A 12464-nucleotide genomic window follows, 5' to 3' on the forward strand; every position below is an offset into this window, starting at 1 on the left:
GCTCCAAAGAACAAGATGCCTTTCTAAGTCTTCCTGTAATATTACACCCAAGAGTGACTTGTCCCACCATTCCAGTCCCTTCTGCCCACCAAGGGGCAGACAGTGGCTTTTCACAAGTCTCAGACACACAGGGGACATGTATAATCCGGTGCAACTTCTAAATCATCTCTCTGTTTCAGGCCAAGTCAGAGCACTCATGGGACCTGCCAACAGAAGCTCGCCCGCCCTGGGGCAGGTGGGGCAGTGAGAGATGTTTAGGGCATCTCTCACCACAAGGGAAGGCTGCAATGTCCCTGGAAAGATGTTGTCTGATTCTGCTACTAATTTGGTTCTAATGACCTTGAAAGGTGGAGGGATTTCTGCAAGTCCTCCACTCTGTATATAAAGGGTTGCAACAATGAGATTTCAGGACGGTGACTGTGGCCTTCACAAGCCAGAGCTGAGGAGTCAGGAGTGGGGCCGTGAGACTTGCCCTCCTTTGCACCCCAGCAGGAGATTAGCTCACCTGCAAATTCATCTTTAAGGTACAGTCTGTTGAGTTTGTGTTGTCAGGAGTGGGAACAGCTCACATCGGGGGCTGGAAACTAAGACACACTTATTCCTGTGCCTTTGCCGTCCACTGGGACTCTTTTTCTCCTCACTTTGAATAGCCTGCTCTGCACCGGTCTTGGAATAGATTTCGACAGGCCAAGGGAGTTTTTCCCTCTGATTTCTCGGTCAATAATGCATGGATTGCAAGTTAAAGAGTGTGAAAAAAAAAAAAAAAAAAACAGAAATTAGTGTTGATCTCACTGAACAAGGCTCTCTGAAGATCAAATAAAACACAGAATATACCTCATGTTGATTGATGAATAGAGTTAGTCCCAAGGAAACATTCGTTAGGGGGGCCAGAATTACAGAGCCTTCCCAGAAAGCTGATGGTCTGGAGGTTTGAACATTAATTTGGGGTTTTTACTTGACTGAGTAACCTGGAACTTGGGAGTTTAAACTGTGGGATTTTCTTTTGTTTTCATTTATACAATTGACCATTATGTAACCCCTTTTTAAACGTTAAGTGCGTGAGCCTCACACAAAGTCAAGGTTCAATAAATGTTATTTGATTAAATTAATATTTATTAAAAGGCAGTTCTAGTACTATTTAAGTGTAAGTTAATTGCTAAAGTAAATTTAAGAATTTTCATTGGAATTGTGACTTTTCCAAATTAGTAATGAGTTACTGCAAATAAAACAAATTCTCTCAGTCGATAGAAACTAGTAAAAATGCCTTTGCTGTGCGGAATGAAGAAAAAGATAACTTTTTATTTATCAAAGAACAGTCCCCTTTCACCAAAGCCCATTTAATTACTGATATTTGCCCTTCGCATATGAGAAAGGAAACCAGACATCCTAAGTAACTAAAATACAAAGCCCCCCTCCAGTTGGAGGGACAGAGTCTTCCCCTGAACTTGATGCTGAGGCATTTCCCTGACTGTTTGAGCCAGATAACCTCCACTTCAATTCACAGATAAGGAACCTGAAGGGAAGAATCTACTAGATTCTAAAAAATATGCTTTCTAAACAAAGCAAATGAAACTTATAAATTAAAACGCATTTAAACATGTATTTCAGAAGTAACTATATGTTAATAACATGGTTGAAATAACTATAAGCCAAATATTATTCAAAGAAAACAGGAGAAACAGAAATTATAGTTGGCCATTTAGAATACCTACTGATGGTTAGACCTTAAATAATTTTTTTACTTATCTCAAAGTATGTGTTTTTCCTGTCAGCATAAGAATGCAATAAAACTGAAGTTAATGTTTATTTGTTTAAATACTGAGTGTTTCTGTTCAAAGCATAACTGAATTAAAACACACACTGTCTCTGTATCAGCACTACCATAGTTGGCTTATTCATTAAGTCAGCACATGTTTTTCAGTGCCAGCTACTTTCAGGGTCTGTCTTGCGGGTGCATACTCAGGTACAGTCTCCTGCGTCCGTGTCTGAGTCTTTTCAATGAGAGCCAAATACTTTCACAACCTGGGCTCTACTGCCCCAGCAGAGATTGGAAGTCCCTCTCCAGAAGATGGTCTTCTAAGTCCACAAAGTTTCCAACACTCACGTAATTACAGAGCACAATAAGCTGTTATACATGCAACGTTTAAAGGCACATGGCCTTGGAGCTGCAATTATATTTCTAGGAGTTTGTGCTACAGATATTCTTATACATTTAAACAAACAGAATGAGTCACTGGGGGATTTTATTTTCTAATAGACCTAAACAAGAATTAATTTAAATGCCCATCAGTGTAAGAATGGGTAAGTACATTTTGGCCCATCCATACACAATGGAGGCTGTGAAATACCATGGGGGCCGGTAAGGAGAGATTTTCTTAAGTGAAAAATCAGAATGCAGAACAGTATATATAGTATTGGTCTTGCTTGCAAACTAGAAAATGTTATATACACACAGGTGGGGCAAAAGTGGGTTTACAATGTGAGTACACAAAACAGAATTTATTCTTGTATTATTTATTCATTATTGTATTGTTTTCCGTACAAACAACTGTAAACCGACTTCTGTTGATCTCTGCATAAACACACACCTGCTTTCATGGGAAAAGAAAGATAAATATCTGACAGTGGATATGTTTGGGAAGAGTAGCTGACTGAAAAGGAAGAGGAAAAGAACTTTGATTTTTGGTTTTATACCCTCAGGACTTTCTGAGTGTTTGCTGTGTACATGCACCACAGCTACATTATTTTCAAATGCAGTCTTAAAGGAGCGTCTTTGCTAATCTTATAAAACTTTGAAACCTGTTGCCCACATTATTTGGGGGATTTTTCTAAAGAAAACAATTCAATAAATTAAGGCTTGCAGTGCATTTCTCTCTCTTTTTTTATTGTTGAAAGTATCACAGAAGTCCTTTTTTTTTCCATTGACCCCCTACTTTCTGCTCCCACACCTCCTGCCTTCCCTAGCCTAGTGTCCAAGTCAACTGGTTGTGCATAGATGCATATAAGAACTTTGGTTTATCTCTTCCCATCTTCCCACCCCCATCCCTCTTATGTATCTCCAAATATGTGAGCCATCCCAACAAAAAGGAAACAGAGAAACAAGCTGCCCTGCAGTACTCAGGCAGGGAAGGAAAACGAATGCTATTCTGTCATTACTTTTGCTCTTAGGTGTCTTATTTCCTCCACTACCACATAAGGTGTGCCGTGTCTTTGCTCCCCCGACGGTGTGCTCATGCCCCTACTCCACCTGTCCTCCTGACTCTGTGCATTTCACTCCGCTGCCCCTGGCACCACTCGAGTTTCTAAGGAATTCCTCTCCACTGAGCAGACCCACCCAGCTTGTTCAAAAAGGCAGCCTGTGGCATAGGCATTGACAACCACCACCATGATTTCATTCTCACTCAGCAGGGAGGTGGAGGTGATTAAGGAGGCTTCCTTCCACATATTTGATTATCTAAAAGAACAGGAAATGTTTCTGGAAAGACAGTTATTTTGGGGAAATTAGTCTGTGGCACACACCCACTCTTTTAAAAGAGATATCCAGTGTATTTTCTGTTTAGAAAATAAAGACATTGATTAGTGAATGGCAAATAGCCACCGGGTAGATATTTGGGGGGTGGGGGTGGGGGAGAAACAGTATTTTACCCAGAGAACTTACCTTTTATATGTTTTTAATGGGAATAGAATACAAAATTTGATAGAGAAGTTGCCACTTTTAACTCAAAATTCATTGGACAGTTCTGACTAACTAGATGAATGGTGTCAGCCTGAGGGGATCACAGATCCTTGTCCCACGGTCATTTGGAACCTAGCTGATGAGACAACAGCTTGTGGTCAGAGTCTAGGAGAATGGAGACCTGGCTGCTGGTCCCAACTCAGGCAGGTGCGGAGGTTCTTGGTGTTCCAGTGGACCGGGGAGATGCAGACCCAGGGGCATCTCTCTCTGTAGCAGGATGGTCTCAGTCCCCTTCCAGCCCCAGCTGGTGACCAGACATTGAATGAAACAGCCTGGATAGTACCAACATAAATGAAGAGTGCTTAGCGGTGACCTGAGAAGTAGAAAAAGCTGAACTTTGATCGCTTTTGCTTTGTGGTGTGTTGTTTCAATGCTATCTGCGCTCTGGGTGTGTTTCTGCTGGAACCTAAGGCCTGGGCAACTCAGAGCCTTCCCCACCGGTATGTGTAGGACTCAAAAACTGGTGACAAAAAGGACAAATCCAGCCAACAGCTATAGTTTTATGGTCCATACAGAGCTTTAAATGTCTTAAATTCATTACCAACCATTCAAAGATAAGATACATATTTTTTAAAAATCAGAGTGCCAGCTTCTCTTGGAAAACTTGAATATTTGTCCCACTGGGAATAGCCCATTGGTGCTGGGTGGCAGTACCTTCGTTAAATGGGCATGTGTTCTAGCATTGCCACGGAGCCTTCTAAACACACCTAGACCCTACAGGCTTCTGAGTTTATGGCCCTTGATTCGTAGGAAATTGACATTATAGATGTAATTTGACAACCCACAATTTTATTAAGCACTTACTATATCAGGTGTTGAACCTTTACCACAGCAGCTTTTTCAAAGAAAAAACTCATTAACCTTGAGAGAATCTATTGTTCCATTTCATTTATTTTTTATTTTTTTAACTTATCTTTATTGTTGAATATATTATAGATGTTTCTCACTTTTCTCCCATTCCCATCCCCCGCCTGCCTTTCCCCACATTGCTGTCTGCGTTCATTGGTTATGTATATATACATATTAAGTTCTTTGGTTTATTACTTCCCACCCCCCTTCCCTTTGAGGTTTGTCAGTCTAACAACCAATTTGTACTTCTTTTTTTTTTTTTAATTTTTTTTTGTTACAGATGTTTTGCCTCTTTTACCCCATTGACACCCTCCTCCCCATCCCCCACGCACCCCGTCCCCAGCTTTGTTGTCCATGTCAATTGGTTATGCATACATGCATATAAATTCTGTGGTTTATCTCTTCCCACCGCCCCACGCCCTCGTCTGAGGGATGTCAGTCTGTGCCCTACTTCCATGTTTCTGGGGCTACCATATTCCTCAGACTGTTATGTTCATTATATTCCGTATATAAGTGAGATCATGTGGTATTTGTCTTTTTCTGCTTGGCTTCTTTCACTTAGGATCCCTCCATGTCGTCTCAAAGGATAAGATATCTTTCTTTTTCACAGCTGCATAGTACTCCATTGTGTATATGTACCACTGCTTTTTTATCCATTTGTCTACTGATGGACCCTTGGGCTGTTTCCAGATCTTAGCTATTGTAAACAGTGCTGCTATGAACATGGGGGTACATATATTCATCCTGATTGGTGTTTCAGGCTTCTTAGGGTATATTGCTAGAAGCAGGATCATGGGGTCAAATGGAAGTTCAATTTTTAATTTTTGAGGTAACACCATATTGCTTTCCATAGTGGCTGCACCAGTCTGCATTCCCACCAGCAGTGTACTAGAGTCCCCTTTTCTCCACACCCTCGCCAACACTTGTTGTTTGATGATTTGTTGATGGCAGCCATTCTGACAGGTGTGAGGTGATACCTCATTGTTGTTTTCATTTGCATCTCTCTGATGATTAGTGATGTTGAGCATTTCTTCATATGTCTCCTGGCCATTTGTATGTCCTGTTTGGAGAGGTGTCTATTCAGCTCCTCTGCCCATTTTGTAATTGGGTTCTTTGTCTTCCTTTTGTTGAGTTGTATGAGCACTCTATATATATTGGAAATTAACCCCTTATCTGATATATCATTGGCAATGATGTCCTCCCATACAGTGGGTTGCCTTTTTATTTTGATGATTGTTTTTTGTTTTTTTTTTTTTTTTTTCTGTGCAGAAGCTTTTGAGTTTGATGTAGTCCCATGTGTTCATTTTCTCCTTTGTTTCTATTGTCTTAGGTGATGTATCAATGAAAATTCTCCAGCGTATGATGTCCGAAATTTTGATGCCTACATTTTCTTCTAGAATTTTTATGGATTCACGGGTCACATTTAAGTCTTTTATCCATTTTGAGTTTATTTTTGTGTACGGTGTAAGTTGATGTTCTAGTTTCAGTTTTTTGCATGTAGCTGTCCAATTTTCCCAACACCATTTTTTAAAGAGGCTGGCTTTACTTCACTGTATGCTCTTGCCATCTTTGTCAAATATTAATTGAGCATATTGCATTGGGTCCATTTCTGGGTTCTCAGTTCTGTTCCACTAGTCAATATACCTGTTCTTGTGCCAGTACCAGGCTGTTTTGACTACAGTCGATTTGTAGTATAACCTGATATCTGATATTGTGATACCACCTACTTTGTCCTTCTTTTTCAAAATTGCTGTGGCTATTCAGGAACTTTTTTGGTTCTATATGAAATTTTGAAGTATTTGTTCTAGTTCTGTGAAATATGTTGTTAGTATTTTGATGGGGATTGCATTGAATCTATAGATTGCTTGGGGTAGTATGGACATTTTAATGATGTTAATTCTTCCAATCCATGAACAAGATATGTGCTTCCACTTTTTTATATCTTGCTCTATTTCTATTTTCAAGGGCCTGTAGTTTTCTGCGAATAGGTCCTTTATTACTTTGGTTAAGTTTATTCCTAGGTATCTTCATTATTTGCCGCTATGGTAAATGGGATTGTTTTTTCAGTTTCTCTTTCTGTGAGTTCATCATTGGTGTATACGAATGCCGTCGATTTCTTGACATTAATTTTGTATCCTGCTACTTTGCCAAATTCATTTATTAAGTCTAGTAGTTTTTTTGTTGGAGTCTTCAGGGTTTTCTATATATAATATCATGTCTTCTGCAAATAATGACAGTTTCATTTCCTCCCTCCGATTTTGATCCCTTTTATTTTTTTCTCCTGTCTGATTGCTGTGGATAAGACTTCTAGTACTATGTTAAATAAGAGTGGCGAAAGTGGACATCCCTGTCTTGTTCCTGTTCTTAATGGAAATGTTTTTAGTTTCTGCCCATTGAGTATGATGTTGGCTGTAGGTCTTTCATATATGGCCTTTATTATTTCAAGATATGATCCCTCTATACCCACATTGCTGAGCGTTTTTATCAGAAATGGATGCTGGATTTTGTAAAAGGCTTTTTCAGCATCTATTGATATGATCATGTGGTTTTTATTCTTAATTTTGTTTATGTGGTGTATCACATTTATTGATTTACAAATATTGTATTAGCCTTGCATCCCTGGAATGAATCCTACTTGGTCATGGTGAATAATTTTTTTTTGATGTATTGCTGGATTCGATTTGGTAGTATTTTGTTCAGGATTTTGGCATCTATGTTCATCAGGGATATTGGCCTGTAGTTTTCTTTCTTTGTAGTGTCTTTTCCTGGTTTTGGAATTAGAATAATGCTGGCCTCATAGAACGAGTTTGGAAGTCTTTCTTCTTCTTGAATTTTTTAAATAGTTTGAGGAGAATGGGTGTTAGTTCTTTTTTGAATGTTCGGTAAAACTCCCCCAGGAAGCTCTCTGGGCCTGGACTTTTGTTTGCTCGGAGCATCTTGATTACCTCTTCAATTTCCTTAGTTGTTATTGGTCTGTTCAAGTTTTCTATCTCTTCCCGGTGCAGTTTTGGGAGACTATATGTTTCTAGAAATTTGTCCATTTTGCTTAGATTGTCAAAATTGTTGCCATATAGTTGTTCGTAGTAGTTGTTAATGATCTTTTGTATTTCTGTGGTGCCAGTTGTTACTTCTCCTCTTTCATTTCTGATTTTGTGTATTTGGGTTCTCTCTCTTTGTTTCTTGGTGAGTCTAGCTAAGGGTCCATCAATCTTGTTTATCTTTTCAAAAAACCAGCTCTTTGTTTCTTTGATCCTTTGAATTGTTTTTTTGGTCTCTATGTCGTTTATTTCTGCTCAGACCTTTCCTATTTCCTTCCTTCTACTTGCTCTGGGGTTTTCTTTATGTTTGCTTTCTAATTCTTTAAGTTCTGAGGTTAAACAGTCAATTAGAAATTTTTCTTGTTTCTTGAGGTAGGCCTATAGTGCTATGAACTTCCCTCTCAGAACTGCTTTTGCTGCATCCCATAGATTTTGTGTTGTTTTGTGTTCATTTTCATTGGTTTGCAGGCAATTTTTAATTTCTTTCTTGATTTCCTCGGTAACCCAGTCATTTTTTAATAACATGCTATTTAGCCTCCATGTGTTCAAATGTTTTTGCATGTTCTTGTTGCAATTGATTTCTAGTTTCATGCCTTTGTGATCTGAGAAGATGCTTGATATGATTTCAATCTTCTTGAACTTGTAGAGATTTAGTTTGTGTCCTATCATGTGGTCTTATCTTTGAGAATGTCCCATGTGCACTTGAGAAGAATGTGAATTCTGTAGTTTTGGGGTGTAATTTTCTGTAGATATCTATGAAATCCATTTGGTCTAGTGCTTCATTTAGAGTCTCTGTTTCCTTGCTAATTTTTTGTTTTGAGGATCTATCCAGTGCTGTCAACGGGGTGTTGAAGTCCCCTGCTATGATTGTATTGCTGTTGATTTCTCCTTTGAAGTCCTCCAGAGGATTTTTAATATATTTTGGTGTTCCTATATTGGGTGCATATATGTTTATCAAGGTTATATCTTCCTGTTGGATAGATCCTTTCAATATTATGTAGTGGCCTTCTTTGTCTCTAGTTATGGCCTTCATTTTGAAATTTATTTTATCAATTATGAGTATTGCTACCCCAGCTTTTTTTTTTTCTTTTCTGTTTGCTTGATATATTTTTTTCCATCCCTTTACTTTCAACCTAGGTGAGGCCTTTGTTGTGAGGTGGGTCTCTTATAAACAACATATAGATGAGTCATGCTTTCTTATCCAATCAGCTACTCTGTGTCTTTTTATCGGAGCATTCAGTCCATTTACATTTAAGGTGATTATTGATATGTACTTGTTTATTGCCATTTTTGTTTAGTGTTGTTATATTTTTCTTCCTATTTCTTCTACTAATTACAGCAGTCCTTTTAACATTTCTTGCAGGGCTGGTTTGGTGTTAATGTGTTCCCTTAGCCTTTTTTTGTCTGGGAAGCTCTTTATTTGACCTTCTATTTTGAATGATAGCCTTGCTGGGTAGAGTAGTCTTGGATTCAGATCCTCGTTTTTCATGACCTTGATTGCTTCATGCCATTTCCTTCTGGCCTGTAGTGTTTCTTGTGAGAAGTCAACTGAGAGCCTATTGGGTTTTCCTTTGTAAGTATTCTGTTGCTTATCTCTTGCTGCCTTTCGGATTCTCTCTTTGTCTTTAATTTTTGGCATTTTAATTACTATGTATCTTGGTTTGGGATTGTCCGGGTTCTTCTTACTTGGGGCTCTCTGTGCTTCTTGAACTTGAATGCCTTCGCCTTTCACCAAATTAGGGAAGTTTTCTGTCACTATTTCTTCAAATATATTCTCTAACCCTTGCTCATTTTCTTCTTCTCTGGGGACTCTTATGATGCAAATATTATTACATTTCCAGTTGTCCCACAGTTCTCTTAAGCTGTCTTCCTGTTTTTTTTTATTGTTTTTTTCCTTTTGGTTTTCTGATTGGTTGATTTTTCTACCCTTTCTTCTAAATCACTGATCCGGTCCTCAGCTTCCTCTACTCTGCTTTTTAGACCTTGTAATGTGTTTCTCATTTCAAATATGTCATTTTTTATCTCTTCTTGGTGGTTTTTAATTTCCAATTGGTTGATTTTCAGCATCTCTATGTCCTCACCCATGCTTTTGAGCTTCCTCAAGATCATGGCTCTGAATTCTAGCTCTGTTAACTTGCCTAACTGCTCCACATTGATCTCATCTTTGGTGGAGGTCTCTTGTTCTTTCATTTGGCTTCTGTTTCTGTGTTTCACCATTTTGGCTATCACAGTGGGCTTTGGAGCCCGTCAAGTTTTCCCTGTGGGTGTTGGTGTTCTGCTGTTTGTTGCTCCCTCTCCTGGGTTTAGATGAGTGAGGGAGGACCCATGTTAAACATCACTGACAAGTCTTACTTTCCTGGTTAAAGTTGCTAGCCCAGGAAAGGTACTGTTATCCTCTAGTTTTTTGCCTGGAGGATAGCAGTCAAGGTTATTTGAAGAGTTTTAGGTTGTCAGTTGATTGAAAAACTCCCTCAGGTGCTCAGCATAAGGGGATTTCCCGAGGGTGGGGCAGATGCTGGTTGTTAATGAGCCTCAATTAGCATTTCAATGGCCCACAGGGTGGGGTTGGATCTCTGAGGGAGGCACTGCTGCCTCTCCCCAAACCCCTGGGAAGGAGCAATATGGCCACCGTCCTGCGTGGCAGCAACTTAGCAAAAGCTCTGAGTGCCCTCCAAATCCCGAGTGTCCCCACACAGTTCCACTCCAGTCCACCCTCCTTCTGCTGGAGCCCAAGGTGAGTGGCTGTGGCTATTTTAGCCTCTGTCCCAGCTCTGCGCTGTGGAGCTGCTTGGGACTTTATCCCGAGGGCCCTACTCACGGCTCAGGCCGCTGCTGAGCTGCCATCCATGGGCTCCCAGCCCCCAATTCATGCCTTCACAATCCTACCAGGATCAACTCAGTGTCCCTGGTTATATGGTCCTCGAAAGTTGCTTTTCTGTTGCTTTTTTCCGTCGATTTGTCTGTGTTATAGTTGTAATTCCAGTTTGGTTCTGGGAGACGGTCTATGTAGCTTCCATTCACTCTGCCGCCATTTTGGATCTCCAATTTGTACTTCTTAATCCCTTCATCTTTTTCACCTATAACCCCAGCCCCACTCCCACCTGGCAACCAACAAAATTTCTCTGTATCCATGAGAATGTTTCTGTTTTGCTTGTTCATTTTGTTTGTAAATTCAATTGTCAATATATATGTATTCATTGACATTTTGTTTGTTCATATATTTTATCTTTTTCTTCAAGAAGACCCTTCAACATTTCATATAATAATGGTTTGGTGGTGATGAACTCCTTTGGCTTTTCCTTGTCTGGGAAACTCTTTATATGGCCATCGATTCTAAATGACAGCTTTGCAGGATAGAGTAATCTTGGTTGTAGGTTCTTGCTTTTCATCACTCTGAATATTTCTTGCCACTCCCTTCTGGACTGCAAAGTTTCTTTTGAGAAATCGGCTAAAAGTCTTATGGGAACTCGCTTGTAGGTAACTAACTGCTTTTCTCTTGCTGCTTTTAAGATTCTCTCTTTGTCTTGAACCTGTTGCATTTTGATGATGATGTGTCTTGGTATGGGCCTCTTGGGGCTCATTTTGTTTGGAACTCTCTGTGCTTCCTGGACTTGTATGTCAGTTTCCTTCACCAAGTTACGGAAGTTTTCTGCCATTATTGTTTCAAATAGGTTTTTGATTTCTTGTTCTCTCTCTTCTCCTTCTGGCACCCCCAAGATGCAAATGTTGGCATGCTTGAATTTGGCCCAGAGGCTCCTTACACTCTCCTCATTTTTTTGGATTCTTTTTTCTTTTTACTGTTCTGATTGGGTGTTTTTTCGCTTCCTTATATTCCAAATTGATGGTTTGCTTCTTGGCTTTACCTACTCTACTGTTGAATCTGTGTAAATTATTCTTTATTTCAGTTACTGCCTCCTTCATTTTTGACTGTGCATCCATCATTTCTGACTGGTTCTTTTTCATGCTCTTGAGGCCCTTACTAAGTTCACTGAGGTTCTCACTAAGTTCATTGAGCATCCTTATAAGCAGTATTTTGAACTCAGCATCTGTTAGGTTGCTTATCTCCCTTTTGCTTAGTTCTTTTCCTGGAGTTTTGTTCTGTTCTTTCATTTGGGACCTGTTTCTTTGTCTCCTCATCTTGGCTGCCTCCCTGTGTTTATTTCTATGTATTACTTAACGAGAGGTATGGGGCTAGCTGAGACCAGATGCTGCTTGTTTGAAAGAATTTAGGAAAACCTGAAGCAGGATCCAAGACAGGCCAATCCTATTGTCTTTTTTTTTTTTTTTTTTTAATCCTCACCTGAGGATATTTTTCCATTTTTTGTACAGATAGAGTGGGAGGGAGAGAGAGGAAGGGAGAGAGAGAGAGAAACATTGACGTGAAGGGACACATCGAGTGGCTGACACCCGCACAACCAACCAGGGCCGGGGACAAACTGCAACCGAAGTACGTGCCCTTAGCGGGAACCGAACCCGGGTCTCTCCGGACCGCAGGCCGACGCTCTAACCGCTGAGCCAAACTGGCCAGGGCCAGGCCAATCCTATTGTAAAGCAACTGGCATTAGCTTGGGTGGACCTTCAAGTTGGGTGGGACATGGCCTCAGGGAATCACCAGGGCAGGGCAAACAGTGTGAGCCAGGTTGATGGAATCCCAGATATGGCGGCCATCTGCCCTCCCAGGGAAGGGCTCACCAAAGGAACAAAGGCCTCTGATAGCACATCTGTCCAGGAGAAAGCCGCCTCTCCAGCCCTCGTTCCAATGCCAAACAATTCAGTTCTTCTTCATATGTCTCTGGTGCCTTTCAAGCTGCCTCTTCCATGCTGAAGCCTGGAGGGAGGGG

At 40.2% G+C, this 12464-nt stretch overlaps 1 protein-coding gene across 1 annotated transcript in view; it reads left to right on the forward strand.

Moving 5' to 3' along the window:
• The first annotated feature begins 288 nt into the window (after positions 1 to 288).
• The window catches only part of LOC118629772 (protein FAM240B-like), a 38508-nt gene continuing 26332 nt past the window's right edge, over positions 289 to 12464 (forward strand). The window contains exon 1 of the mRNA XM_036261404.1: positions 289 to 524. The gene's annotated coding sequence lies outside the window, so the exon portion shown is untranslated. The remainder of the gene's footprint in view (positions 525 to 12464) is intronic.

This window comes from Molossus molossus, unplaced genomic scaffold (genome assembly GCF_014108415.1).
Source record: "Molossus molossus isolate mMolMol1 unplaced genomic scaffold, mMolMol1.p scaffold_m16_p_14, whole genome shotgun sequence".
Taxonomy (NCBI): domain Eukaryota; kingdom Metazoa; phylum Chordata; class Mammalia; order Chiroptera; family Molossidae; genus Molossus; species Molossus molossus.